At 41.8% G+C, this 26,901-nt stretch overlaps 1 protein-coding gene across 1 annotated transcript in view; it reads left to right on the plus strand.

Annotated features, from left to right (window-relative positions):
* Positions 1 to 26,901, plus strand: part of DIS3L2 (DIS3 like 3'-5' exoribonuclease 2) — a 194,895-nt gene that overhangs the window by 31,332 nt on the left and 136,662 nt on the right. The window lies entirely within an intron of this gene.

A 26,901-nucleotide genomic window follows, 5' to 3' on the forward strand; every position in this document is an offset into this window, starting at 1 on the left:
CAATACAGTGCAGCAGGAGATCTTAAAGCTGCCTCTTCTAGAGCCATGCATCAGAGATAAATATTTAAACACCTTCTGTACAAAAGATATAAACTACAATTCACTTTTCCCAGCTGTGACTTGTTGGCATGATGACAAACAAATGCAGAGAAGGAACAATTGGATTCAAGCAGACATCGCAAATATCACTGTGTATAGTTTGAACAGAGTAATGTATCCTGGCAAGTCACTGCCTCCAACTGTTGGTGAAAACCTATGGACCATTAGTTGTCCGGAGGGGATGCTGGCTTTGGATTTGTCCTGGTGAATAATGATTCGTTTGAACCAAATTCTTTTGAGAGTCAGTTTCTTCTCAAAATCTCCCAGCTAATGTAAGGATAACAGTAACTCAGGAGGAGATGGGGTTCTTAGAGGGTTATCACAGCATTAGTGTTTGAGTCTAACAATCAAGAATGTTGTTTGGAAACATTACATTCATAATAATAATAAAAAAAATTCTGGAAAAGTCGTTATTGAAATAGTAAGTGTTCTGGCGTGCTAAAAACGTTCAAGTGTAATTCTTGATATCCAGGAGTAAGATGGGAAGCCTAAGGAGACAACTAGGAAGATGTCCAGAAAAGCAAGCTCTAGCAAATCTGAAAGGTTGATGGATGCTGTGGGGAGGAAAGGTAGTTGGGTTGTTTTTTATTTGTTTTCCTGTAGGCTTTACAGTGAGGGTTGCAAGTTGATGGTCACACACATGTGCATCCATACCCCTCCCCATCTCAGCAAATCACCAAATCGCAAATTGGTGGAGTCTGGAGAAGCTTCATTACAGGCTTACTGTCTGATTGTGCCGTTCCCGGAATGGCCACATGTTGTGACCTTTTTCCAGGCTTTGCTTAGCTCCAAATTGGCTGGGTGTGGAATAGCAGTACAGTAGATTGATAGCAAAAAAGCTGAGAAAATAGGAAATGTTGCTCACCGAGATGTAGGTGGCGTTAAATTTGCTCTTCTTGCAGATGTTGTTTTCTCGTTTTGTTAAGCAAATACCACTCGAAGTGAATCAACTGACGCCTTAACCCAGTGAGTTTTAATAGCAAGACCTGGCATGCTTTTTATGGTATATAATGATAAAATTCCTATAATGATCTGGGTTGTGTGAGATTGCCATGACCCAGTGCTGCGTTCAGCCCTTGCCTTCCCCTAGATGTGTAAAACAAGGAGGCAGAAATACCAGCTTTTTGGATGTTGCAAGAAGCTTTACCTTCCTGAGAAGGACCTTTCCTGTCAATACCTGCCTCAGTCTCTCTGGTGGGAAAACCCAAACCAGGATCCCAAATAACAGAATCACAAGGAAGGTAACAAGAATTTTTGAACAATCTAATGTCCTTTTTATTCTTCCTCCTTCTGTGCTGGGTAAGAGTGATACTAAAAGGCAAATTAGTTAGTTAGATAGAAAGGCAAACTTCTTTTTATTGGCAGCCTGCATCCTGTCCTACCAGTGCAGAATTACGTTGCAGATGTGGTTTGGCTGCACAGATGCAAAAGAAGATAAAAACGTTAGCCTTCGGTGAACAGTCAAGCGTTAAACAATCATTCCTCTCACGCACGGTCGGTTGTTATATCCCCGGTGGAATAACGGCAGATGAGCCCCTTGTGATGGGGGCGACTTCAGGCTGTGTGAGATACCACTAAATTTTGGTGCGTGTTGCTAGAAGAGCTTCATCTTGAATGGAAGGAAGTGCTTGTGGGGGCATCTGATCTTACTTTAGAATAGGAGTCAAGCCAACATTTAATACCTGATCTCTGTTCCTGCTCACTTTTTTTTTTGGTCACATGAATATAATCTAGTACAGCAAATTGTTTCCTTTAACAACTAGCTTTTCTTCAAGTGATTGTTTTAAACGCTGTTCTTCCAAGTCTTCTGTAAATATGCACACATCACAGTAGATTATTCTTAATCCAATCTCTTATATAACCACTATCATTTTGGACTTTTCTTAGTTCTTGGTTCCTGTGGAATTAGCATTTCTTAGAACTATTTGTTTTTTGCCAGTTTGGAGACTTATTTGATGATATCACATGAATATTTGGAGCCTGCACCTTATAAGAGAGAGTCAGGATACCTGTTGTTGTGACAGAATTGGTTTTTGGAATGTCACACACATTAAACTCACTTAACTTTTTATAAACCCTTTCTTGAAAGACTGTCCAGATTTGCAGTAGTCTGGGTTTCTTTCAGATCCACATAATTAGGAATAAGTTTAAATAAAGTGTACTGATGATAAAAGTCCCATCTGGCCTAAAATTTTTATAGTGAATATTATACTCTTTTTTTTTTTTAAGCAGATTGTACTCCTAATTTATCTTGATAGTTGGAGAAATGAAGAGCTACTATGACACTAAAAAGCTGGTAATCTTTAAAGTCCCTAGGTGAGGTGGTTTTGGATTGTATCCTAAGTTCCGAAGAAAAGAAAAAGTGCTACATATCTATTTGCATGTTTGTTCTTGTTATCGGCTGGCAGAGAAACAGCAATTGGCTGCAGTATTTATGTGTGGTCAGAGCTACTGAGACTGGCTCATTAACTCTTTTCCCTGATTTCCTTAACTCATGTTTATTTTTCTTAAAGCCATAAATCAGAGGGACAAGGAATCTAAAACAGAGGTGATTTATGTAAATGAAGAATTGCAGCAGCTGCAGCAGAGACAGGGATTTTTCTACAACAGGTCCTTTGGGACAAGATGTGGGACTTCATTTATAACCATGTGGTTCTTGGCGATAAGGAAGATACTTGTCATCACGGATGGGATGCATTAAATTTGTTGTTGGCACAAGGGAATTTGTAACTATCTAAGATAAAGGTATCTAAGTCTAATAGGTTTTGAATCATTGTGCCACTAACTTCAAAGGGCTGTAATAGTCGTATCTTCTCCCAAACACGGTTCCTGTGTCTTTCTCCAGATGAGGCAAAGTCTAGCCAGGTTGAGGAGATCTCCTGTCCTCCCACTCTCTCCTGTCCCAGCTTTGTGACATTATTTGCTGTGAGGGGATTCCCTTCTCCTCAAATTTCTGAAGCTAATGTCCTAACTGCTAGGCACATCACTAGAACTGGGAACAAGTGTATTTTTGGTGCACTATCACGCAGTGGAATGTGGCCAGTGATTGATACGCATCAACAGCAGTTTCCTTAACACTGACATGGGAAGTCTTGCTTGCTACTTGGTATTATCCTTCACTCAATTAACATAGAAATCAATGCCCTGTAACCTGTAACTGAGACAGCATCTCTTTCTGCAACATCTTGAAGAATTCCAAGTGATGCTTTCAATCAACTGTCTTATTCAAGAGGTGCCACTCAAAATACTGAAACATAAATTAAAATTCCTCCTGTTTATCTTTTCCAACAAATTGTTCTCTGCTTCAGCAGTTGTGTACTTGTCATCATTTCTCAGCCTATGCTCACTGACAAGACAACTGTTATGGGTTTTTGAATGTCCCAGATTCTATCTGCACCTTCCAGTTTTTGTCCCAGTCTGAACTACCTGGAGGCTTTTAAAAAAGTCTTAGTAATGACTATAGGAAAATCCTGCAGGACAGACTGCTGATCTACTAACTCTGCTGAAAAAAGCAGTCACTTTTATATGTTTCCTTGATTTCTCACTCTTTCTATTGTGTTTTTTTGTCTTCTGTGTTCCATTGCATTAGGCAATAACTGTTTCATGAAGTAGGTCTGTCTATGTCTCTTCTGAGTTTTTAGATTTCCAGTATGCGAATGATTCATCCATCTTCAGCTGTATCATCTCCTGGGGCTGAAGCATTTCTTTGTTTTTAGCTTCGTCTACATTATTTTAAAATAAAGAGCAGTGCCAAAACATATACTTTTAATGGAGCAGCTTTGGAAGCGTGAGAATGAAGACTTGGCGTGATCTAATTAGCACTTGTGTATTTTGGTTGCAAAAAGTGACTGGGGAAGAATTCCCCAGGCATTGTTCTCTGTTCTGTCTGAAAAAAATCCTTCATAAAGGTGTATATCCTGCTTAGCTGTTGTTGATGCTTGGAAGTCCTGTCTGTAATGCATTTATTAATTAGGCAGCTGCCACAACATCCTTCTGTTCTTGTTCTCCTTGCTTTTTTGCTTGCTTGTTGGAATGAGCATTGGCCGCTTTTGTTTGTAGGCTCCATGGAAACTGGCATCTCTTTTCCTGTGGTCTCTTTAAATCCTGTGTGGCATCATGTTTGCCAGGTTGCTGCTGTCTGGGGAAAGTCCCAAGGAGCTGTGTGAAGTGGGAGGGTTATCTCAGCAGCTTCTCTTTCTTCCTGACTTAATGATTGTTCAGGGGAGTGGGGTGGGGAGTTCTGGTAAAAGCCTTTAGTACAGTGGCCAGGTAACTCACCTCTGTACCCTCCTTGATTTTTTTTTTTTTTCCTGTAAAATGAATTTCCTCCAGGGTTTTGTCATCCCTTTTGAAGTCAGATTGCCTGACTCTTTATTTTCTGTGCAGACCAGGTCTGCAGCTGTAACCCTTTGTTGTAACTCAAGCTGCTGTGATGGTCAGGCTTAGGTTTGGACTCATAGCTCTTCTTCCTTTGTTGTGAGGATGAAAGCTTGTCCGGTCACACTTCAGAAGGGAGAGCCACCCAGCAGGAAGACCTGGATAGACTGGAAGAGTGGGCTAACAAGAACCTTAGGAAGTTAAACAAGGACCAGTGTAAGGTCGTGCACCTGGAAAAGCACAATCCACAGGAGTGCAGCACAGGCTGGGATCTATTTGTCTGGGGAGCAGCTCTGTGGAAAGGGACCTGGGGATCCTGGTAGACAACAGGCTCAATGTGAGCGAATGGTGTGCTGCTGTGGCAAAGAAGGCTGAGAGGATGCTGAGTTCCATCAACAAGGTCATCACCAGCAGAGATAAAGAAGTCATTATTCCACTCTACTTGGCACTTGTCAACCTGCACCTGGAATACTGCGCTCAGTTTTGGTCCCTGCTGTATAAAAAAAGATGTGAACAGACTGGAGTGGGTCCAGAGAAGGACCACAAAGATGGTCCAAGGACAGGGAAGCCTGCCATATGAGGAAAGGCTGAGAGAACTGGGTTTGTTCAGCCTTGAGAAAAGAAGCTTAGGGGAGACCTTATCATCGTGTTCCAGTATTTGAAGGGTGACAATAAAGAAGACAGAGACTCCCTTTTAACAAGGAGTCACCTGGAAAGGACAAGGAGTAATGGGTATAAGTTACTCCTGGGGAGATTCCGATTGGACACAAGAGGAAAATTTTTCACAATGAGAACAATCAGCCATTGGAATAATCTCCGCGAGGAAGCAGTGGGTTCCCTAACATTGGACATTTCTAAGGTTCAGCTGGACAGGGTGCTGGGCCATCTTGTCTAGACTGTGCTTTTGCTAAGAAAGGTTGGACCGGATGATCCTTGAAGATCCCTTCCATCCTGGTATTCTGTGATTCTTTAAAGGGTCCCATCCACAACAAATCTGAGCAGAGCCCAGCTGTGTGTCTGATGATGCTGTGGGACCCATGCCCTGCACCGCCCGCTTGCCTTCGGAACGGCTGGCTGCCCATTTCAGCACGGTCTCTTTCTAACCAAGTGCTGTCCCCTGACCTTTGGACTCATGCTCTTGGCAGAGCAACCCGGCAACTGTGGAGCCTTGCGAATGCCTTTCCGTTCAGCCATTGTCTCACAGTTGTCCCTTAAATGTATACTTGGCTTGCTGGTGTTGGAGAGGCAGCGTATGGCCTCCCTGCTAATTTCTTTCAGTATCTCCATATTAGAGCAGTACCCAGAGGGAACGTACCAGTGATCCTTTCCGGTGACTGTGCCTGGCTGCGTCACCCAGCCGGGAGCAGAGTCGCTGTCTCTCGTACTGAAGAGCTGCACGGCATCACCACCGCTGCCGCCCTGGCTGAGGATAAATGGCTCGTCTGGCTCTAGTTTATTTATCTCGCTGAGCAGGGGTTCTCATGCCGCGGGTGAGTGCTGTGTTGGCAAGCCACCTGGTGCTTGAGCTCACCTCTTCGGGTCTGTGTTGTGCCATGTAGACATACCCAAGGTTAATGGATGGCCGTTAGTTTAATCCAATTTAGTTCGGTAGCTATGCTTCATGCATAGTCAGAGCAGTGTTTTGACAGCGTGGCATTACTTTATCTACTCTTCCTGTTTTTTTCCCCCCATATTCCCAAAGCTTTCTGTAAAACCGTTTATTCTTTTTTCTTTTCTACACAGTTGTTGAACTGTAGATGTAATATGTTTATCAACTCAGATTCACGTCTTGGAAACTTAATTCACCTTTTTATGTAATGCTTTATCACTAATGCATGGTAACGTTTCCTGGCAGGATATGCATTGTTAAAATTCGTTTGTAGGAAAGAAAAAAAAAAAAAAGCATAGAAGCGGATGGCTCCCCTCTTGTAAGGTTCAAAAGTTTGTAAAGCAAAAAAGGAAACTGTTCTTCATGGTACCTGACATCATTTTAGTCCCACCATCCTACTTTCCCATGGGGTAAGTCCTATCAGTGGCTGAGATATAACGGAGCCCAAAGACTAGGTGTGGTGGCAGCTGTCACTGTCAAGTAGAGGAAAGGCTGGGAGGGGAAGGCTGGCCTTGTCAGGGCAGTGTCTCCATCTATACAGTAATTTCCTATGAGCTGACCGAGACCTTGGGCAGACTTTTTGCTAACAAAACCACTACCACATGTCAAAATTGATTTTGATTTCTTTTTCACCGTTGTCTTTTTGTTGCTGAAGGAGTCAGCATTATCCAGTGGTCAGTTATTCATCTGTCTGCCCTCCTGGGCCAGCAAAGACACTTTAGCAAATTAGCAACACTGGTTTCTTGGGGATGAATGGCACGTCAGTGCAACAGCCAACTTCAGAGACATGGGAATGGTCCTGGTGCCTGAGGCTTGTCTTTGAGCAATTAGTTGCTATGATCATAAATAAACAGTTGGACTGTGATTCAGAGCTCCAGTTCCCAAGCACTGATTCCTGTGAAGTGCTTTGTGAATGAAAGAAAAAAATAAATTAAAAAAATCTGAAGTTAAACTAATCTCCTCTAACCACATATAATGCATTCTGAGGACCAGTGCTTGAGGGAAGGGCGTTGTACAAAATGACAGACAACAAAATATACATAACTCTTTGTGCAGGGCTTTTGTGGTATTAGGAAATAGAGCTCCCAACGCTCGCCTGTCGCCCTCTCTGATTAAACTCTGTGGTTTCACCAGCTAAGGATCGATTACTTTAGAAAGTGTTAAGTATTTGTCAAATACTCTTCCTTCAGATATTTCATATCCGGATCTTATCGTTTTCATCGACTTGCCTCAACACCTCGGCTGCTCAGCAGGCTGGGCGCGCTCCCTCCTACCCCTCCTCGTGGCCCCAACGCCATGCCCCGCGCCTTGCTGCAGCCCAGACTTCCTATGTGAAAGTAGCTGGTTGTGTAGGTTGATCCGTCACTTGGGTGAGATGAGGGACCAGGATGAGAGCAAATGTTTGTCTCTGATGAGCAGCTCTATGACCTTGTGTCTTTTAAAGAAAATCTCTTTCCCTTTGCAGATGTGAAGAGGTGTTATAGCACGTTTCCTATGTCCTGGCTGGCAAGAAACCCAAGGAAATGCTCTTTGTTTAAACTATGTTGGCCATTTTTAGTGTAAAGTGTTTTTCCACCTGAGTCCATGGCTGGATGTACTGTATGTTATAGGATTATGATATAAAAAAGTGATGAAAAACACAAACATTGCATTTTAAATTTGCCACAAGCGCTGCTTTATTAGTTGCTGCCACCTTTTAAAGTCTTTTTCAAGTCTGTTTTCCAGGATTAGTCAGAACAGCATCAGAACAAATATCTTCCTGCCTGTGTCGCATCTCCTCATCTCTGAAATGAAAAATAACGCGGGTTTAGCAAAACCTCAGCTCTTTCCCAAGATATACCAGTGGAAGCTTGCTTTATTTCTTTACCAGGTATACATAACCATTTTTTTCACAATAAAAATAAGAGCCGCTCCCTCTGCATTAATTAGCATTGATACATGGTTGTGAAAAAATTTCAGCAAAAACCTGAGAGATTTTTCCAGCTCAGTCTTCCTGATATTTTTACTGCATGGAAGTAAATACAAAATAAATGAGTGAGTTTAGAACAGAAAAATCCCAGTCCATGTGTCTTTGAGAGATGACAGTAAATACAGACAGATAAGGATGATTTTTTAAAAAAAAATTTACTGAAGAAGGTTTAAATTGTGTCTTAATACATTACATATTACAGGATATTTATACTTATGGAAACACGATAGTTAAAGTTGAGGTTAGTCAACCTTTCTGTGTTACAAGCTTAGAGAATTGAGTGCAAGTCTACAGTAAAACTTGTTCTGGGCAGAAAACTGACTTTAGAGATTTGTTTTAAAGTCAGTGTTTTATGAACAAAATTTGATAAGTCTATTCAGTGATTCTTCTCAAATTAAAATGCTGCGTGTAGAAATGGTTTCATTTCATGTTGTTGAACCTGTAGAAGGACTTACCTGAAGAATTTTCTCTTAGGATAAAGCTTTGCAGCTGATCAATCCAGGATGAAAACTTGACACGTGTGCTTCTGCTTGGCTACGATGGGAAGGAAAAAAAACCCTAAAAGACCCAGACAGAGTCTTTAGGATGTGTTTAAACTTTTGATGGTTGCTTTGGACAGGCTGATGTTCGTTAGAAGGAAATACCTTTAGAATCTCGTAAATCATACAAGTGCACGTGACAGTTTTGATATGGTAGATGAACGTGTTAGGTCAGCGATGGGGAACTCCATCTCAAGCGGTTGTTGACATGTTAGACAGGAATGAGCTGCTCCCTGTGGAGGTCAAGAGTACGTTGGTATTTGTGTGGCAATTTTTGACTGTTCAAAAGGAACAAGAGCAGTTTAAATTCCCAAGTAATGCATAGTTACATGAATTGTAGCTTGCAAGGTTTTGAGCTAATATGCTGGAGCAACTTATACTTCTAAAAGTTCTGTGGTTTATCATTAAAGAAAAATAAGACAGGCTAGTTTTTGTATTGGAGGGCCATAGCATGCTTGTTTCACTATATCTCTGTTCCGATAGCCATATGTTTTATGAGTTGCTGCGAAATATTTATGCAGGTGAGAACAGTGTCTGTAGTGAGACTGATTTGTGTATTAATTTGCCTTGACCCCTAATTTCAAACCACCATAGCAACTTTCTGTTTTTCTTTTAGTCAGTTCTCAGGGCTTTCAGAGCTTGCAGATCCTGACTCATTGTTTTATATCGTTGGAAGTTTTGAAGCTATTAAATGTTGAAGTTGCATCTTTCAATTACAAATTCGTAGCTTGCTTCACTGTCATTTGAAGTGGAATTTGGTGGGAGCAGCTCATAAAGTCATGGTGAGAGGACAAAATAAGAGGCATACAGTTGAATAGTGTGGGAGGTGAAACTGATTTTCATCCAGTTTTTGAAGTATTGGCTTTATTTTTAACTAGCCTAGACTAAGGGTTTGATAAATTGGGGGTGTATGGACTGTGCTGGGCAAAGAAAGCAATATTCTGTTATAAAATTATGAAACCATTCATATTGTAGAGCTTGGGTAGAACATTTTAATTGCACTCATAGGACTGTGCATAATGTAGTAAAATAACTTCTGGGAGGTTTTAAGACAACTTTACAACGTGGTCAAATTAGAAAGAAAATTATTAGTTAAGAATTGAATAACTTGCTTAGTTTTATTATGGTGGAGTCTTATTAAGATTTTACAAGGAAGCAGGTTTGATCATGTACTTGGTTTGAAGTCAAGTTTGCGTTGCAGATCACCTTTGTTCTTCAGATGCCTTTCTCAGTTGGTTCAAATGTGCTCCTTAGAGGAAGGATGCCTTTGGTGGAGGTGACTGGCTGTGTCTGCTCATGGCTTGCAGCACAGGTGTGGTGTTATGGAGTGGGAACCAGTCCCTCCCTGGAGCTGGAAGACATGGTGTGAACTGGTAGGTTATTGATAACCTTTTGTATGTTTAACAAGACAAATCCTTCCGTTTAATTGTTTCACTGCGAACAAACGCTTATCACCGGATGTTTTTGGACTTGTATCCGTTTAAATTTGTTTTGGATCAGGGACTGTAAAAGCTGTTTAATCATCTGCAACATGCAGCAAAAGCTTTAACTTCAGAAAAGGGCAGTGAAGGGGGGCTGAGGTTTCTGGGGGGTGCTGCCCCAGCCCGTGGTGCTACTGATGCCACCGAGCAGTGCACGTGTGCAGGGAGGTGTTGTAGGGGTTGGAGCAAGTATTCCCCAGCTTGTTATCATTGCTAAAGCAGAACTGCAGTTACTGACAGTGCCTAATGTGCAACCTCCTGGTGTCATTTGACTTCTACCAGTGCTGTATAATTGGGGGCTGGGGCTTATAAAGTACTTTATTCAGTAGTCTGTGGGCAAGAATGGGTAGACTGAGGTGGGAGGGTGTGTGCACACTTCAACACTTCACATGGCTGATCTCTACCCGTATGTCATCTCCTTCATTTACTTTCTCCCTACGCATCCTCTATCCCCCAGCACCAGGGCCCAGTGTAGCCAAACTGCGGAGGTGGAAATGACTTTGGGTCCCAAATGGAGAAGTAAGATTTAAATTTGGATCTCCAGTAGCCCGAGAACAAGCTGCTGTGTGAAATGGTTTCGTCTGATAATGGTGTTATGACATAGGCATAGCATGGTACATGGTAAACCAGCAAATTGGCTTGAAGAGTGAACAGACATTTCAAAACAAGGCAGAGAATGTAAGGAGGTATTAAGCAAAAAGGAAGTAGAGGACTTAATGTTTTACTTGAGAGGGCATTAACTTGCTTTTCATATGTCCTTGTCTCTCGAGACAACGTAGATGCTTTGGGTACTAATAGTCTTTGATGTGGTAGCTGTCATCTATGGTTAGAATGGGAGCAGGCAAGCAGGACGTTTGCCATGTCAAAGCCAACAAATACACTGGTTTTGCTGGTGAGAAAGCAAATGGAGGGGGTTTCCTAAAGCTCTGGGCTGCCTGGGTAGGATCTGAGAACTTGCCCGTCTTCCTTTTCTGTTTTATCAGCTCAAGATGAATGGCGAGTCATTGTTAGCTGCGTGGCGTGTTTCGTTATTGGAGACCTGTCAGAAAAGTTGATTAATAATCCAGAGCATTTGGATTCAGTGTGATAAAACTAATCATAACAAAGTACTTCAGTGCCTAACTTGAAGCTGTGAAGAAAATCCTGTTATCTTGAAAGTGTGGGTCTATGAAAGGGCTAACTTTTTTTTTTTTACAAGATAAACATAAACTCAGTTGGTGAGTTGCAGAGTGGCAGTACTGTTTCCAGAGGCTGTTTTCCAAATTTCCCTATGATGAAGTGGAGCTGAGATTTAGTTCTGTCACTTGTGGAGTTTCAAGAATATGCTTTCTCAAGACCTCTTAAGTTACATGACAGAAGTTGTTATGGAAACAGCTTAATTAAATGCTACATAAATAATGGTAATGAACACCAATTTACTTTTTTCTCAGTTTTCCGGAATAGCCTGCTTTTTTGCTGAGTGCAAATTTGCCTTCTTTCTTTTGTCAAGTTGCTTAAACAATTTATCATTAACACATTTACTGTATTACAGTTTACCTTTGTAGATATTCTTGAAATAACTTCTTCCAGGTAAGGAAAATCGTTAAATGTCATCCATCCTGTACATATTTATATGCAGAGGGGAAGATTGAACAAGTGAAGATTCCTTTGAGTTCAGCAGATCTATATGAAGCAGCTTTGAATTTACTGGGCTTGTTTAATGAACATGTTGAAAGCCCAGTGTAGCTGCCTGCTCAGAGTCCAATAATTGTACACAATGTACTGCAAGGGAGAGATACTCCCTTTCTGGTAAAAAGGACTAGCAATCTGTAATTTTTAGTAATGAATGTTTGCAGGTAGCACAGTCCAGACTTAGTGTTTGAGCTGGCTACCTTGTAAAGGTTTGATTTGATTTCCTTGTTCTGTAATTTCCAGTGTTGAAGTGTGAGTTCTTGCTGGATGACTAACACATTTCAGCACCGGTTAAGGCACTTTTGGAGACCCAGTGTTCTTCACATATTAAATATTTAATTAATGATGCAAGCAGGTGTCAAGGCTAAGTTCACAGTCATATTTTTGAGCCATGCTTCTGAATTTTGCCGTTCTCTGATTCATTTTGCAAGAGTGTTGAATGGGGTTAACACTGGATGCTGTGGTGCTTCCCCATGTCACCCGTTAGCACCTTGGCCCTGAACCTCTTTGACACAACCAAGCTCATAGTTTTTCTTGTATTTCTACTTTGCATTACGGTGTTTGCTGTGTATTTGTTAAGAGAATTGGAAGTGTGCTCAAAATATTAAGAGGAATATATTGCTACAGGTGGACACTGATTGTTTCCGTTTGAGGTATAACTCTTCCAGGCAATGTCACGGGTAGCTCATCACTGCTTTTGCATAGCCTGCAAGGTTCAGTTTGTTACAGCCTCAGCCATCCATTTCTTACTGGAACTCAAAGTTTGTCCTGAGGCAGAGGGGAGAGGTCGTAGGACAGAGCCTTAGTCTGTCAGCAGGGAATAGCTGGCTTTGGTGTGACTGTCTGAGCTGCACACATATAGGGGTGGGCTTCATCAGACTGAGCCAAGAGATAAAATTGACAAAACTGTCAATATAAGTCGGTATATTAATAATTTCTGGGAATGACCAAGCTATCAGGATTTGGAAGCACGATTCGAAGATTTGCCAAGTTAGCCTGTGATGACCACTAGGAGAAGAGTTTGCTCAGGAGAAATGAGCTATAATGTAATTCAAGACCTTCAAAAAACTTCTTGCACAATCAGAATTTAATGACCAAAGTGATGGCTTTATGCTGCCATCATCAGTGCTTAAATCCTCAGTATTTTTTGTTTGCACCTGTTTTCCTGATCTCATAACTGGCCATTGTTACAGAACAGAAGTGGAATTTGGTTGTGAGACCAACTTTTCTTCTTGGATGGGATACAAGCTACCTATGGCAAGTGTTTCTGCACTTGTGATTATGGGCACTGTCAGTATTTCCATTATAAATTTCTGTTGTGTTTTTTTTTTTTTTAAAGGAGCTTAAAACTCAGTTGTAAAAATTTGTTCTTGACAGAAAACTTGTATACAAAATCTCGGCTCGAATAAGGCTTTTTAATGAATTTTGAGAGAGGGAAAGAGAATCTGGACTGCTCATAAGTTGAGGTTATAGAGGAGGAGTATACACTGAAACCTCTTGTTAGTGCTACTCAGCTTGTAGAGAAGTAGTATAACAGAAATCCCCCCATGTTAGTCTCTTGCCCTGCATTAAATTTTAAATTGAATTATGACAATGGATCTTAACTTTTGATTCATTCTGTGGAAAAGCTTTTGATAAACAGCTTCCATTGCCAGGCAGGAAAAACAGACCAGAGGGCACCTGGCATGAAGAAGCAGGGAACTCTGTGGTGGCCAGTCCTTCCCAGTGCTCACTGCAGAGAGAGGCTTTTTAAATTGCTGGTTGCAAAGGTGAGATATACCTTGTTTATAGTAATGGTAAATCTTATTCTGAAAGAAAGAAGTAAAAATATGCCACTCCTATTTACTGCATTTTTCAGTGCTGCAGGAGATGCTCTGAGACCATGTTTAATCAATGTATATTTTCACTGGATTAAGTCAGCATGAATATTGACGTCATGAAAATAAGCTGAGAAGCCTGGTGAAGGACGCTGATGTGTTTTACTCTTCTAATAAACACTGCTTCGAAATTTAATGAAGCATACGATATTGCTAAAGGTAAATGCAAGCAAACTGAGCTATAGACATTTCGCTTGAGGTGCTTTTTAATAAGATTCGTCACTAAGTAATGTGAGCAGATCCGTATGACGCAGATGCCAGCAGTCGTTCCCCTGCCGCCATTTCAGGAGGAAACCTGGAGGTACTGATTGTTTTCACTGGATGGAGAGAAAACACTGCAGCGATACATGGCCTCAGCAAAATGCTGAGCATCACCCATCTGTTTCAAGAAGCGCCTTTACTACACCTTGGGCCCCTAGTTGTAAATGCAAACTTAAGTGAGTTTACTTGAATTTCCATTGAGATGGGCTCCTTTCAAAGGCAATCTGTGCGGAACCTTCTTGTTCTTGTCTATTCCCTCCTGTTAATGTGCTTTGTCTTTTATAAAAACTCCCTAAAGTTCTATGGAGCGTGAACAATGTTGTGTGTGTTTTGGAATGGCCCTCAGCACGGTGTGTCCCTGGTTCTGACTGGGGCAACTGAGCACAACTAGAAAACAAATAACCCTGGGAAGGATGAATTTTGTCAGAGATAGTGATGTGTGGAACCTGTGCCTTGAATGGACATGTCCTTGCCTTCCAGCAGGAAAAGAAAAACATACAAATTCCCTGGAGACAGACCCGTTCCATGCTCTTATGTCTTTCCTTCTAGTATGTCTTCTGTTGTGGCAACTTTGTGACTTGCTTTTTGAAAGCCGTTAGTTCTTTGGTGCTGTTGCTGTTGCTTGTGTATAGATGAAGCCACATAACAAGGAAAAGTCAGCAGAAATGTTTATGGAGAGCAACTTGGTGAACTAGTTTTGCTGCTGGAGGTGAGTTCAGTGAACAAGTTTACGTGAGAAATTTAATGTTCTGTTATTATAATAGGCAATTACCTAAACATTTCTGAATCAGGTAATTTGGTTCTAAACTGGTTGAAATTTTGGTTTTAAATGTTTTGACCAAGATATGAACTAATTTTGGATAGGCAAGGATAACCAAATTGCCAAAAATTCTTATTAGGAAGTGCCTGAAACTTAAGAAGAGCTGGCTACGCTATGGTTATAACTATGGAGTAATTAATGATTTTGCTTCTGGTTTGCTGTTCTAATGATATTTCCAAGTGTGATACAACAGAATCATGTCTCAGGTAATCTTTAAATAGATATTCAATAATTGCTGTGATTAGCGATGAGCCTGTCAGCTTTGTGTGTAGAAGTAAGAATTTGATTTCTCCCAACAACGAAAAAGAAACAGTGCTTTGTTTTTGGAACTGTGGGACGTTGGTTTCCATCCTGTCTTAATTTCAACTAGCAGCTGTAGATAAGCTAATGCTGCCCTTTGGTTATGTGAGTACCTGCTGTGAAAGTCTGATCCATGATTGTGATACCCTGGACGCGGTCTGTGTGGTTAAGCCTTGATCCCTGAGCGAGAAGAGAGAAAGCCTCCCTTCGTTCAGAGAAAGCTAACTGGTGTGCTAGTGTTTCTGATAAGCCCCCAACAGTGAAGTAACGCTTTGAACCCAGATGTAGTATTTAGAAGTGTAAATCCTCATGTTTCCATGTGAACCAAATATCATCCCCATTTTCTGAATGGAGAAGTACCCCCCTCACTTTCTCCTAGGACGCCTGCCTCCCCAGCTCCTTTATTGTGTTTTTCTTGTGCTCTTGCTTTGGGTGCCCATGAACCAGAGCAACCCAAGATACTTAATTTATGAAAACTGTCAGGTATTTGTGTGTGTGGCTTTACCACAGCTGCTTTGCTGTTTTCAGCCTTCTTTTCACGCTCAGACTCTGCCTTGCTAGCTGTGTGAAGTTCAGCTGTAACGTCTTCAGGACAGAACATGCAGACCTGCCTAGCACTGTGTCAAGTAGTGTAAACTAAGCCAGATGGTTTCAATGACTTACCAAAAGTCATGGGTGATTGAGAGCAGGATTATTTTCCTTATGCACTTCTTAAGGAACCTGTTGAGAGTCTAAGATACAGAAGGCGGGGATTTCCTGGCTGTAATAGTGATTTGATATGAAGGCAATCCCACCTGCACTTTCTAACTAGGCATTCAAGGACTCCTCTGAACGTTTGGGTGAAACGGACTCTAAGTCAGGAAGCCCAAATAAATGGATTTGTAGGAGTTTTACGTCACAGGTGGGGAATGTTCCCAGTTTGAAAACCCAGACTGTGTGTTTGCAAGAATCTTCGAGCAAAATGTGCTGCTGTCATCTCTCTCTTCTCCTCCACAGGCACTTGATGCTTTATGTTGCAGAGGGATGCTGTCCAGAGTCAGAATTTGCTGGTATCAAGTGTGAAGGAGTATGCTTGGCTCACAGCTTGTCTTCTCATCATAAATGACTTTAAGGGACACAGAAAGCTCTCAACAGTAGAGGAAGCTGGTATCTTTTATCCCCAGTGAATCATCTGATTTTCTTTTCTTCGACTTACCATGCTTGCAGGGATTATCTCCTCCAATTCCTTTCCTCTGAAGGTGGTCCTCTTCAGCTGCGGCTGTCCCTGTTCTGCCACAGCTTCCCTTGTGCACAGAGCCTTTTCAGTGCCTGTCCCAGGGTGATGGGGAAGGAACTGAATTCACTGTGGTCTTGATGTGCATGACTGGAACTGGCAGCAGTGCAGCATTGCCAAAATACAGTTGACCTGGTGGGAGGCTGATGTCTCAACCTGTTTTCTAGAGGATGGAGCTGCTCGTAGTGAGAAAGCACTCTGGCAGATGGTACCTGCTGGCTCCTGTATGGAAAATGTAACATTAAAGTGGACTTCTGTTGCTAAACATCTCTAAGTTTCCCAGAATGTCTCTCCAGCACCTGTTATGAAATCCGTTTACCTTCACACCAAAACATGACTATCTACAAAGGAAGCACTGACTGGTTTTGTGGGGTTTACTTTGATAGTATCATGCTGACATTGAGGAACGCTGTTGTTCTTGGTTGGAGCCATATTTTAGTACAATTGAAATCTGATTTAGGAATTAATGTAGGTGCCAGTTTCCATGGTGTGACAGGATAGACTAGGAGTAGCATCTAATTTTGCCGAGCTCATTTGATGGGATCAAGGCAGGCATAGTGGGACTCGTGCAGCCCAGAGTAGCTGTGCTTTGCCTTCTGTGTCCTCAAAGGAGCAGTTGATCACAATATAAGTGCGAGACTGTTTCTGTAGAAAATAAAATGAAATAAAGATAGGGCAGCGTAGCTGTTGACTGAATGCAGCCATAAAGATGGATGACTGGAAAGACTAAGGAGCTAAGAACTATTTGAAGCACTCCTAGAGTAGGAGTCTTGGTGACGCTTCAGCAATGACTTGTTTAGGTTCCTGATGCTCTTCTCCTACTATGTGAATAAATAAGCAGACCTGGGCTGGTGGAACACACCAGTCAAAGGAAGCTCCCACTGGGGCGTATATACCCTGAAAACTTCCATAAATTGTTCTGTAATATGACAGTTTCCAATTATGGGTTTTCATAATAAGAGGCTTATTGGCAACCAGTAATGCAAGTGAACTGTGGAAATTTCTATTGCTTTTCTTGGCCTCGGTGCACTTCCTGAACAGTGTGTGCTTTGTCCCAGGTGTACCATTCTGGGCTTTGAAAGTGTGTCAAAACATGCGCAGGGCTGAGACCCCTGGGAACCGGCACTCGGAGTTTGATCAAAAGGAGCAAAAAAAGAAAGTGAGGGGCTTAAGGCATAAGCCTCAACGTGTTAATTCTTTGTTGATTTGTTTGTTTCCTGCCTTGATGAGTGCTGATCACCAATAAGAGATTTTCTTAGACACAGGGGAAATAATTTTTACACAGTTCTGAACAAAGTTTCAAACCTATATAGCCTTGGGAGATATAGGTATGCAAATATCTTGGATAGCCCTTCCAGTACATTTTGATTAGTTTGCATTGTCAGTCCACTTTCCCCTTACAGGCACGTGCGGGTGCAGGCTTGTTCGGTTTATGAAAGGTTGAATAAGTCTTCAAAGAGTATCATTGTTTCCAGGAAATATGTTTTTCATACATGTATTCTTTTTTTTAAAAAAAAGGCAGTAATGGATAATACTTTGGGTTTGTGTGAGCCAACGGTGTGGATTTGCTTGGCATTGCAGCTTTCAAATGATACACACTCAGCACAAGTAGATTCTTTTCTGATTACATGCAAGCACTGTGTAATAATTACATCTTTAAAAATATATATTGATTCATGGTATTGTCCTGAAGTTGCAAATAATCTAAAAGCCTGTCTGCTTCTTTACATCAGATGCAAACTGAGTATCTTTCTGCAGTAGTTTGCTGAAAACACAGTGATTTCAGAGAATCATACCTTTGAAGATGTAACCTTACATTGCTCTCTTTCTCTAATCCACCCCTCTTGAGTGATTTATTCTAGGGACTGTGCATCATTGGTTTTGTCTTGGCGCCCATTCCTGTACTGTTGCAGTGCCTGTCCACATTACCAGAAAAAGATGGCTGGGAGACAGTTTTTTTAAAAAAATATGTTAAACCAAAAAGAAAAGAACACACACGCAAAGAAAAGAAAACCAGTTCCAGTTAGTAGAGAGGGTTTTGCTGCCAGTGTGGATGGGGCATAATTTGATTTAAATGACTTTTGAAAAACAGTTCTTAAAATTGTTCCATGCATTTTCTTCCTGGCTACTGTTGAAAATATGGAGCTGAATATTTTCTGTGATGTTTTCAAACCAATACGTTCTGGCAACCTCATAGCTGGGCCCTGTGCATTGCACTCTTGTTTCCAGTTCGCTGTGGCCTGGAGTGCAACACACAGCTCATGAGATGCACCAAAGTGGGAGGTCTTGCAAGGAGCAGGCAATACAAAGGCCCAACAAGGTACAAGGAACATTTTGCTGGGGTCCAGCAGGGAGGCTGCCAGTTTTAAGGGCCTCTTTTATGAAAAGAGTTTGCTTGTAGGAGATGGAGGAACTGCGTGTGCCTCATCGGATTTTGTGAGAGTGTAGGAGGAGGTTGATTCCTGTGTGATGGTGAAGTTTGGATGCTGAACTAAATATTTTGCACCTATCCTGAGGTCAGAATTTATTCACTAGAGGAACAAATGATAGGCTATGGCTCAATGTTCATCGCTGAGAACATATAGCTGCGTAAGTGAACAGCGTGTGGGTTGGGAAGCCACGACTGGGACACGAGGCGTTTGCCGTATTGCTTCTGCTTCGGGGACTCCTGTGTTTTGGGGAATGTGTGTGGGAAGGTCAGTGCAATAGCAGTAGGTATTCTGAAAATAGAGACTGTTTTTTTAGCACCAGATCAAATCCCAGGGGGTGGCAGCAGGAGTGGAAAGTGTGGAACAAGTTTGTTGATCTGGCTATAATAATACACGGCTCTTTGTAATGCTGTTGGGAGTCCTTACCACGTTGGCTTGTCTACAAAGGAGATTGTACAGTGTTCCCTGCCAGTGAGCTTGGGGACACTGTCCTTGCCCACGTCTCCTTGACACCCTTACCCTCAACATGTCTAAATATCACAGAGCAGCTCTGTAGTGTGGATGCCCTCAAGCCCAGAGAGATCTTTCTCAGAGGTATTCCCAAGTAATCCTTGGGAAAGGTTGTACAGACCTAGCAGGGGCCTATTATGAGCCTTTTCCAGCTCTACTTTCAAAGCAGCTTGGGGCAACGGGTCCACTTGTAGCTCAGATCCTTGCTCTGGAGGCTGCAGAGTGGCTCCTTTTTGGAGTTTTGGAGTGGTGTGATCAACACCACTGGTGCCAGGGTGGCATGTGGGATTCCTGTGCTGGGAGCAGCTGCTTCTGACAACCTTTTCTTTTCCTGCTTCTCAGCAGTTGTTAGAGGGTACGAAAGGCAGGAGCCTACCGACGGAGATGTTTAATTTATCCTTTTAGGAGAACCAGATGAAATGAACCTGAGGAAGCATGATCCTGATCCTAGCACTGTGTATCCTACAGACAGTGGTGCAAGAGCCAAACTTGGGCAGGTGAGTCCAGAGAGACCAGAGAGAGGTGTCAGGAAGGGGGTGAAGGCAGGAGTAGACTTGAGGAGAGGCAGAGGCAACTGTCTCCTGCTTGGTGATAGTGAAGTGTTGATAAACATGTTTGGAAGCAGACTGTAGGTGTGGGACAGGGGCCAGGGCAACATGAGCGGGGAACAAATGATAGGTCAGAGGCCAGATAGGGATATGGAGTGGAGATACATGGTGAGGAGACAGGTCTTGTTTTGGCTTTAGGATTCGGAAAGGTCAGTCTTGAGAATTTTCCCTGTTGATGCTTTTCCACTTGTTATTCTGGTTATTTGTGCAAGGTGGTAGGAGAAGGACTTGAGCTGCGCTTGGAGGGGACACGCTGTAACCTGTGATGTTTAAGTACAGCCTGAAGCACAGAGAGAAGATGAGTGAACTATTCAGGAATCAGGTTTATTGGATCAGGAAGCAGGATGAAGTAGTGAGAAAAGGTGGCTGTTTGGAGATATGTTTTGTTTTTTTTTTTCCTTCAGTTAATTCTGTTACTTGTGCAGCTGCCTGACAGGGCTGGATGGAGGGCTGGCTGCTCGGGCTGGGCTAAACCTGGGTGCTCAGTCTGATGATTTGAATTAACTCTGCAGTAAAAACTCACTTTGCTGCAGGGTAGTCTGAGCAGAGAGGATGCAGGATGCTGGTAAGCGTGGGGGAGATGGCTTTGGAGATTCAGTTCGTTTGATGGACATCTCTGTATTTTGTTTTGAAAACACATACGTTACATTTCAATTGTTTCTCTCCCAGCTCTTATCTCCTGCAGTGGGAGAGAGTCAGAGAAGAGCTCTGAAAAGTCACCATTTCCAAGAAGCCTTTGCATACTCACATCATTTACTCCTTTGAATCCACAGGCAGGATGGCTTTCCAGTGACTTCCACAACAAAACTGCATATGACATCTGGGAACAACAGAGTCCACTGCGGAGGAGCAAGTAGCTTTCTCCTAATCAAGAGGGAGAGATTTTAGTTTGGATGTTTGTGTGATTATTGCATCCAATGTGATGCCTGGAATGTAAACTATAACGGGCTGTTTAATATGAAATAGCTCTCCTGCGGGCTGTTAGCAAGTGTTTCCAGTGATTTAGAATTAAAAGATTGTAAGAAACAAAGCAAAACAAAACAGCCAGCCTCAAACAAGAAAAAACCCTGCTCTAACCTTATTGTAATTTAAAAGTAAAGCCGTAACTGCTCCTTCTGAAACTTGTCACCTTAACTGAGTTGTTGTCTTTGCCAGAGCTGTTTGGGATTACAAAGAGAAGGAGGGGTGCTTGGGACAGGTGTTTTTTCTCTTATTGGAAATACCGTCCTTTCTTTAAGCCAAGGAGGAGCTAGAGGGAGCCAGGCTTTGTTTGGTTGCTCTTTTCAGAAAAGCTAAGCTCTTGCTTGTAATATTTATGGTAGCTTGGCTCTAGCATGTATGTATGAGCTGTGACAGCATCCTTGTGTTAGCCAGGCTTCGTTCCTACTCCCTTGTGAGTGAACATTAGGGAACTCGCTTTTAAGTGAAGCCTGTTTAATATGGCAAAAGCTAGGAGACTAATAGATGCAGGTGTTCGCAGTATTGGTATGAAATGTGGTGTTTGTATTAGTGTTGTGGTAGCAACGGTCTTTTTAATGGTGAGATGGTAATTTGGTCCAAAGCCCCTATTTTCAGCTTCTTCCTTTTGAAATAACCGCTTTCAACTTGTTTCTGTTTCTCAAACTTGTCACTTAACTAAGGCTCAACTGCAGAGAGGACCAACGACTCTGACCTAAGCTTTGTCTCCCTACCCAGTATTGAACATAATAACTTATCTATAGCTAAAGCAGAACTTGTGTTTGACTGAAGTGTTTTTTGGAAGAAAGGCATCTGACTTTGGTTTGCAGACCTCAGGAGGTAGGCTTGGGCTGAAGACCTTATTTCCCTTATAGCCGTTCCCATGTTTAGTCCTCCCTGTTTAACGTGAGCTTCCTGCCCCTGCCTGCTATGAATCTGTCTTCAGCTTCCATTTGTGGGTGAATCTACCACACCTTTCTATAGCAGGTGTGCCTCTTTGTGCATCTTCTGTTTGCCCCAGTGAAGACAGTTACCATTAATGGCTTGTCACTTTTAAAATCATTCACATAGGTTATGCCTTTTGCATTAGATTACTCATTATGGGGCATTTTGCTGGGTTTTGACCGACTTAGGGAGGTCTTGTGCTGTATCACTTCAGTTCTTCTCCAGTATCCTTATGAAAATACATGTTGCACAAGTCTGGCATCTCTCACCAGTGCAGTATTACAGAGCTAAGATTGCTTTTACTGTTTATAATACTAAGGATCTCATTGCTGAGATTTTTGTTCATCAGAAATCTTGCACATTCTTTTCAGAATCAGCAATTTCCAAGGCAGACCCATTCACAGGCATGTGTGTCGTATTCTTAGATATTTGAGTTTACTTTTGGCTATTCTCAAACGTTCTGGATTCAGATCAACCTTGTTCACCAATTGGATTTGACTGCTCTGCAAGTCTTTGTCATCCACGAGTTTTATTACCAGTGACTTAATATTTAGTTTCAGATTATTGGGAATGCTTGGCCTACTGCAGACCTCTGTGGAATCCCACCAAAAACGTAATTCCCAGTGGACTGTTCTGTGTACTTGTGGGTTTCCTACTGCGTGTTCATTGCAAGACCTACTTTGGGGGCTGTGGAGCGGCAAGAAGGATACCTCCCACGGGGTCTAGCTGACCAAGTTTGGCTAATGTGGTAAATATCATAAGCGTACTCCTTCATTATCAAATCTAAATGGGTTTTTTTTTTGTGCCTTTTTTTTTTTTTTTAGAATGAGTCATGTATCTATTTGTTGTTTCTTTTTTAAGTGAAAGCAAATGCTGTCTTTGAATTTCAGAAACAGTTCTGCTGTGGAAAAAAGGATAGCAAAAACTGAGCACAAGTAGTTGGATGTTTAAAGAAGAATTTAAGATGCTCTGCTTGAAGTAATAGTGATGTCCTGCAGTGTGGTGGCCAAGTTTGACCTGAAGAATCCCAGGAATAGTTTGTTCTAGTGGAAGTGTCTAAAATTCAATAATTTAGTCCCTTTTTTAATACCAGCATTTTGAGTGAGATAAACTTCACTTTTATTGAATCTGTGTCCAAAACAACTGTAGGGAAGATGATCCTGCTTCCTTACCTGCAAGAAGCTTTCAGTGAAGGAGATCTCTTTGCACAAGCTTCTGTTGGAAACAGTAACCCTGTGTGGAAAGTTCTTAGCCATGCAAGGTGTATCTGCCCAACTGTATCTAGTCCAGCAGTCATTCATGTCTCATCTTTAGATCTATAAGGATTCATGGATTGCTTGTAAGGATCAGAGATGAATGAGAAAGAAAAGCAAACCTATTAGTATTGGACTCAAACTCTTTGGGGGCTTTTTGCATTTATTGGAAAAAGCCTGGTGGTTAATAGCTCAAAGATGATTGAAAATCACTGATCTGGTTCAGTAGTTTGAGATTATAGACTAATGTATGAGTTGTTAATTGGTGCCACTGAAGAGGCAGCAACAAAAAAAAACCCCTACCTGATCTGGGAATAAACAGTCCTGGGCTTTGTCCATGTGCGGATGTGAGGCTTAAGCGGAAAGTCGTGAAAAGCTTGGAACTAACAGGGCAGGTGTAAAATTGCTTCTGAGAGAGAAGGCAGTTTCTCCTGCAGCTCAAGAGGTGACCCGTGAGCTTTCAGATGCAGAGACCCCTGGTTCAGTTTTCTGTTGGAACAAATTCCTTCCAAGTAAGGACAATTGTTCATTTGATGGCTACTTCAAAACTGGAATGGATGCAGTGAGGTAATCACTCTGCTGTCCAGATTGTGCATGTCCATGCCAGGATGTACTTGCACACTAGCTGGTTTTTTTATTACATTTATGGTTGAAATGAGATTTTCATTCAAAGATCTTGTCAGTCGGCTATGACTTTACAAACCAATCACTGTGGAGCAGAAACTTGATGCTTGTTCAGTGATAGATGTTTGTTTAAAATTGGAAGAAAACTTATTCAGCCACTATCTTAAGGATCAGACATTCAGATAAGCAACTGACTTTCATCAAGATGCTTATCAAAAGATTTTTTTATTAAAAAGCATATGAAAATGATATAACTGTAAGGTTGATGTTTGACTTCCCAGATTGGGAAGTTAAGGTTCTTTAAGGGGCTTTAACCATGCATCCTGGGATGTTTGCATGGTAGTAGGGTCATGCATTTCATGCGTGTGCACCAACAGGGATCCCCCTTTCTGGGTCCATGCAGAGTCATCTGCAGTGGCAAAGAACCATGCTCTGTTACTGCGCGTATGGCTACGTGATAGACTTAGCCAATTGTGTATTTGATGGAGCACCTCTCCTATGCAGACAGGCTGAGAGAATTGGGGTTGGTCAGCCTGGAGAATAGAAGGCTGCGGGGAGACCTAGCAGCCTTCCAGTACCTGAAGGGGGCCTACAGGAAAGCTGGAGAGGGACTTTTTACAAGGGTGTGTAGTGATAAGACAAGGGGCAATGGCTTTAAACTGAAAGAGGGGAGATTTGATTAGATACAAGAATAGAATTTTTTACAATGAGGGTGGAACAGGTTGCCCAGAGGAGTTGTGGATGCCCCATCCCTGGAGGTGTTCAAGGCCAGGTTGGATGAGGCTTTAAGCAACCTGGTCCAGTGGAAGGTGTCCTTGCCCATGGCAGGGGGGTTGGAACTAGATTATCTTTAAGGTCCCTTCCAACCCAAACCATTCTATGATTCTATGATATTCTAATTGTGTGTTTTATGTCATGTATGAGCTTCAACAGCGTAATAAGAAGTAGGAGAGTGCAATATCACCAGTTTCTGGTTTCTGAGATGCTGCACATAAGAAATGCTTGTTCTATCATGGTGAAATTTGCTGCTGCTCATATACAGAAGGATCCTGCTTTTTGGAATCTGTGTGATGAGCTCATGTTGGCCAGCAACTCTGATCATCTTAAAAGGAGTAATTGTATCCGTTGAGCTCCTGATTTTGTAAAGCCTTATGCAGCTTTCCAGTCTTGTGATGTACAGCTTCCCTAAATTTTTGGTGTGATGTAAGAAATCTTGGGTGAAATTCCCAGCTCTGTTATGTATGAGGTCAGCCTAAATGATCTGTCTTGGCCTTAAAAAGAAAACAAATCCTATCACCCATGCTTGCCAGCATCTGGACGTTTTGCTACTCTGTGCTGTGTGGAGGTCGTGATTCTGTGGACTCTGGAAAACTTTACTTAAAAATCCATTTGCAAATCCACAAGGAAATGTGTGACTTGGGGCTTAGGTAGTCACAGCTGGAGTATCATGCTAGCTAGCGACAGCAGTGCGTATCTTCTAGCTTGGGGGAAGTATGGTAATTTTAGTGTATATCATTTGAGAAGAAATCTGTGTCTGCTGCCTTCTTTAATGCAACATAAACTCTTCAAGCATAAGGTTTTCAGTGCTGCATCTTTAGAGAAGCACTTCCAATCATTTGGATATATTTGATGTTGTTTGCTGCGTTACATATAGAAAGCTTTGTAATTTAGCACCCGAAACACATCTCTCACTCTCCAAAGAACGACTTTGAGAGAAAGAAATTCAGGCAAAGCCTGAAGGGGTTGAAGAAAATGAGCTCCTGCTGCAGTTACACACTTGCACACATCTGGTGCAATTGAAATTTAAGAGCTGAATACATCCACATCTGACCATGATAAGGTCCAAACATTACTGTTGACACTGGTTTTCTTTTTGGATAGGCACACTGGCAGAGTCACTAGCATGTGGAGCCTTGTCAGCTCTCTAATCTAATAGACTGTTCTTGCCCAGACCATTGTGTGTCAGTATTTTATGTACTGAATGTAGCCAGGTTTAATAATCGGCCATTTTCCCACCTTCTGCCAAAGTTTTTCCCTTTTTGTCACAATTTAATATTTGAGTCAAAATCTGCTATGGTAACAAATTATATACATATTAAAAAATGAAAATAAAGATGAAAAGCAGAGTCACAGAAGGTAACAAGAGTTCAAAGTACCATCATCTGAGGTTTTTTTTAAAGACTTGAATCCAGCCCCATTTTTAAATCGATTTTGTTTCTGTTGCGTATTGTGAAAAGATTACAGAGAAATGGGTACTGCTTGAAAGCATGACTGTAGCTCTGTATATGTAAAACTGTGAAAGTCTTCCCTGTACAGGTCTGATTTGATCCATTTGCTTTTTAATTACTAAACAATAATTTGTAGAGCTTTTTGGATTTTATTTTTCTTTATTGGAATGGTTGTCTTCAGCTAGGACCTGTTGAGGCTATTTATGCTTATTTCTAGTGAGTATGTCTATCATATAAAGTATGTTAGCAGAAAGGGTTTTTTTATTGCATTTTTTTAAAGGGCCCTTCACTTGCCTTGCTGGTGCCATGAGCTGCTGCTCTCATGTGCTGGCTTAGCAATGCTGAGGACTGGGGACCTTGGAGGAGCATCTCCAAGGAGTTACCTACCTGGCAAACACCAGCACTAGCTGAATAGGAGCTCAGTTGCTGGTATGTTATTGGAATGGGATCACCCAATTTCGTTGTGATTGTAATGTTTAGTAGGTTATTGCTTATTGCATGGTGATTTGAATCTCGGACTGAAGTACTCCACCTTGAGTGAGACTGGAACTCTCTTGAAACTAAAACCAGGATCTAGGTGCCAGGGTCAGATGAAGGCTTGCAACTCACTGTTGGTTGCATGAAGGATGGTAGTAAGGGTGTATGTATTTACGATATGAATCATTTTGATCATTGTGACCTTAAGATATGAATCATTTTGATCATTGTGACTAGAGATGGAGCAGTTCCTGCCTCTGTCACATGCAATGCAGGTCTAGTGTCTACTTTACTGGGACAAGCATTCTTCATTATTTTGTTTGACATGATTACGCGGATGGTTTCTCCTCCCCATGTGCCATTGCTGCACTAAAGTGAGGACAAATCTGTTGCAATCATCAGAGTTACTTACCTGAATTATCAGTTAGTTAATGGTTAAGTAATTTATACTCTTAATTACGTTCATTCCTCTCGGTAATCGAATTAGGAGATTTGTATAGGTAACAGTGTGCCTTTAACAAAAAGTCTGGAGCCTGAAATAAATACAAAGCTTGGTGCCTTACCAAGCTGCCACAGTCCAGTTCCTCTGCAGGT

This window comes from Tauraco erythrolophus, chromosome 11 (assembly GCF_009769465.1).
Source record: "Tauraco erythrolophus isolate bTauEry1 chromosome 11, bTauEry1.pri, whole genome shotgun sequence".
Taxonomy (NCBI): Eukaryota; Metazoa; Chordata; class Aves; order Musophagiformes; family Musophagidae; genus Tauraco; species Tauraco erythrolophus.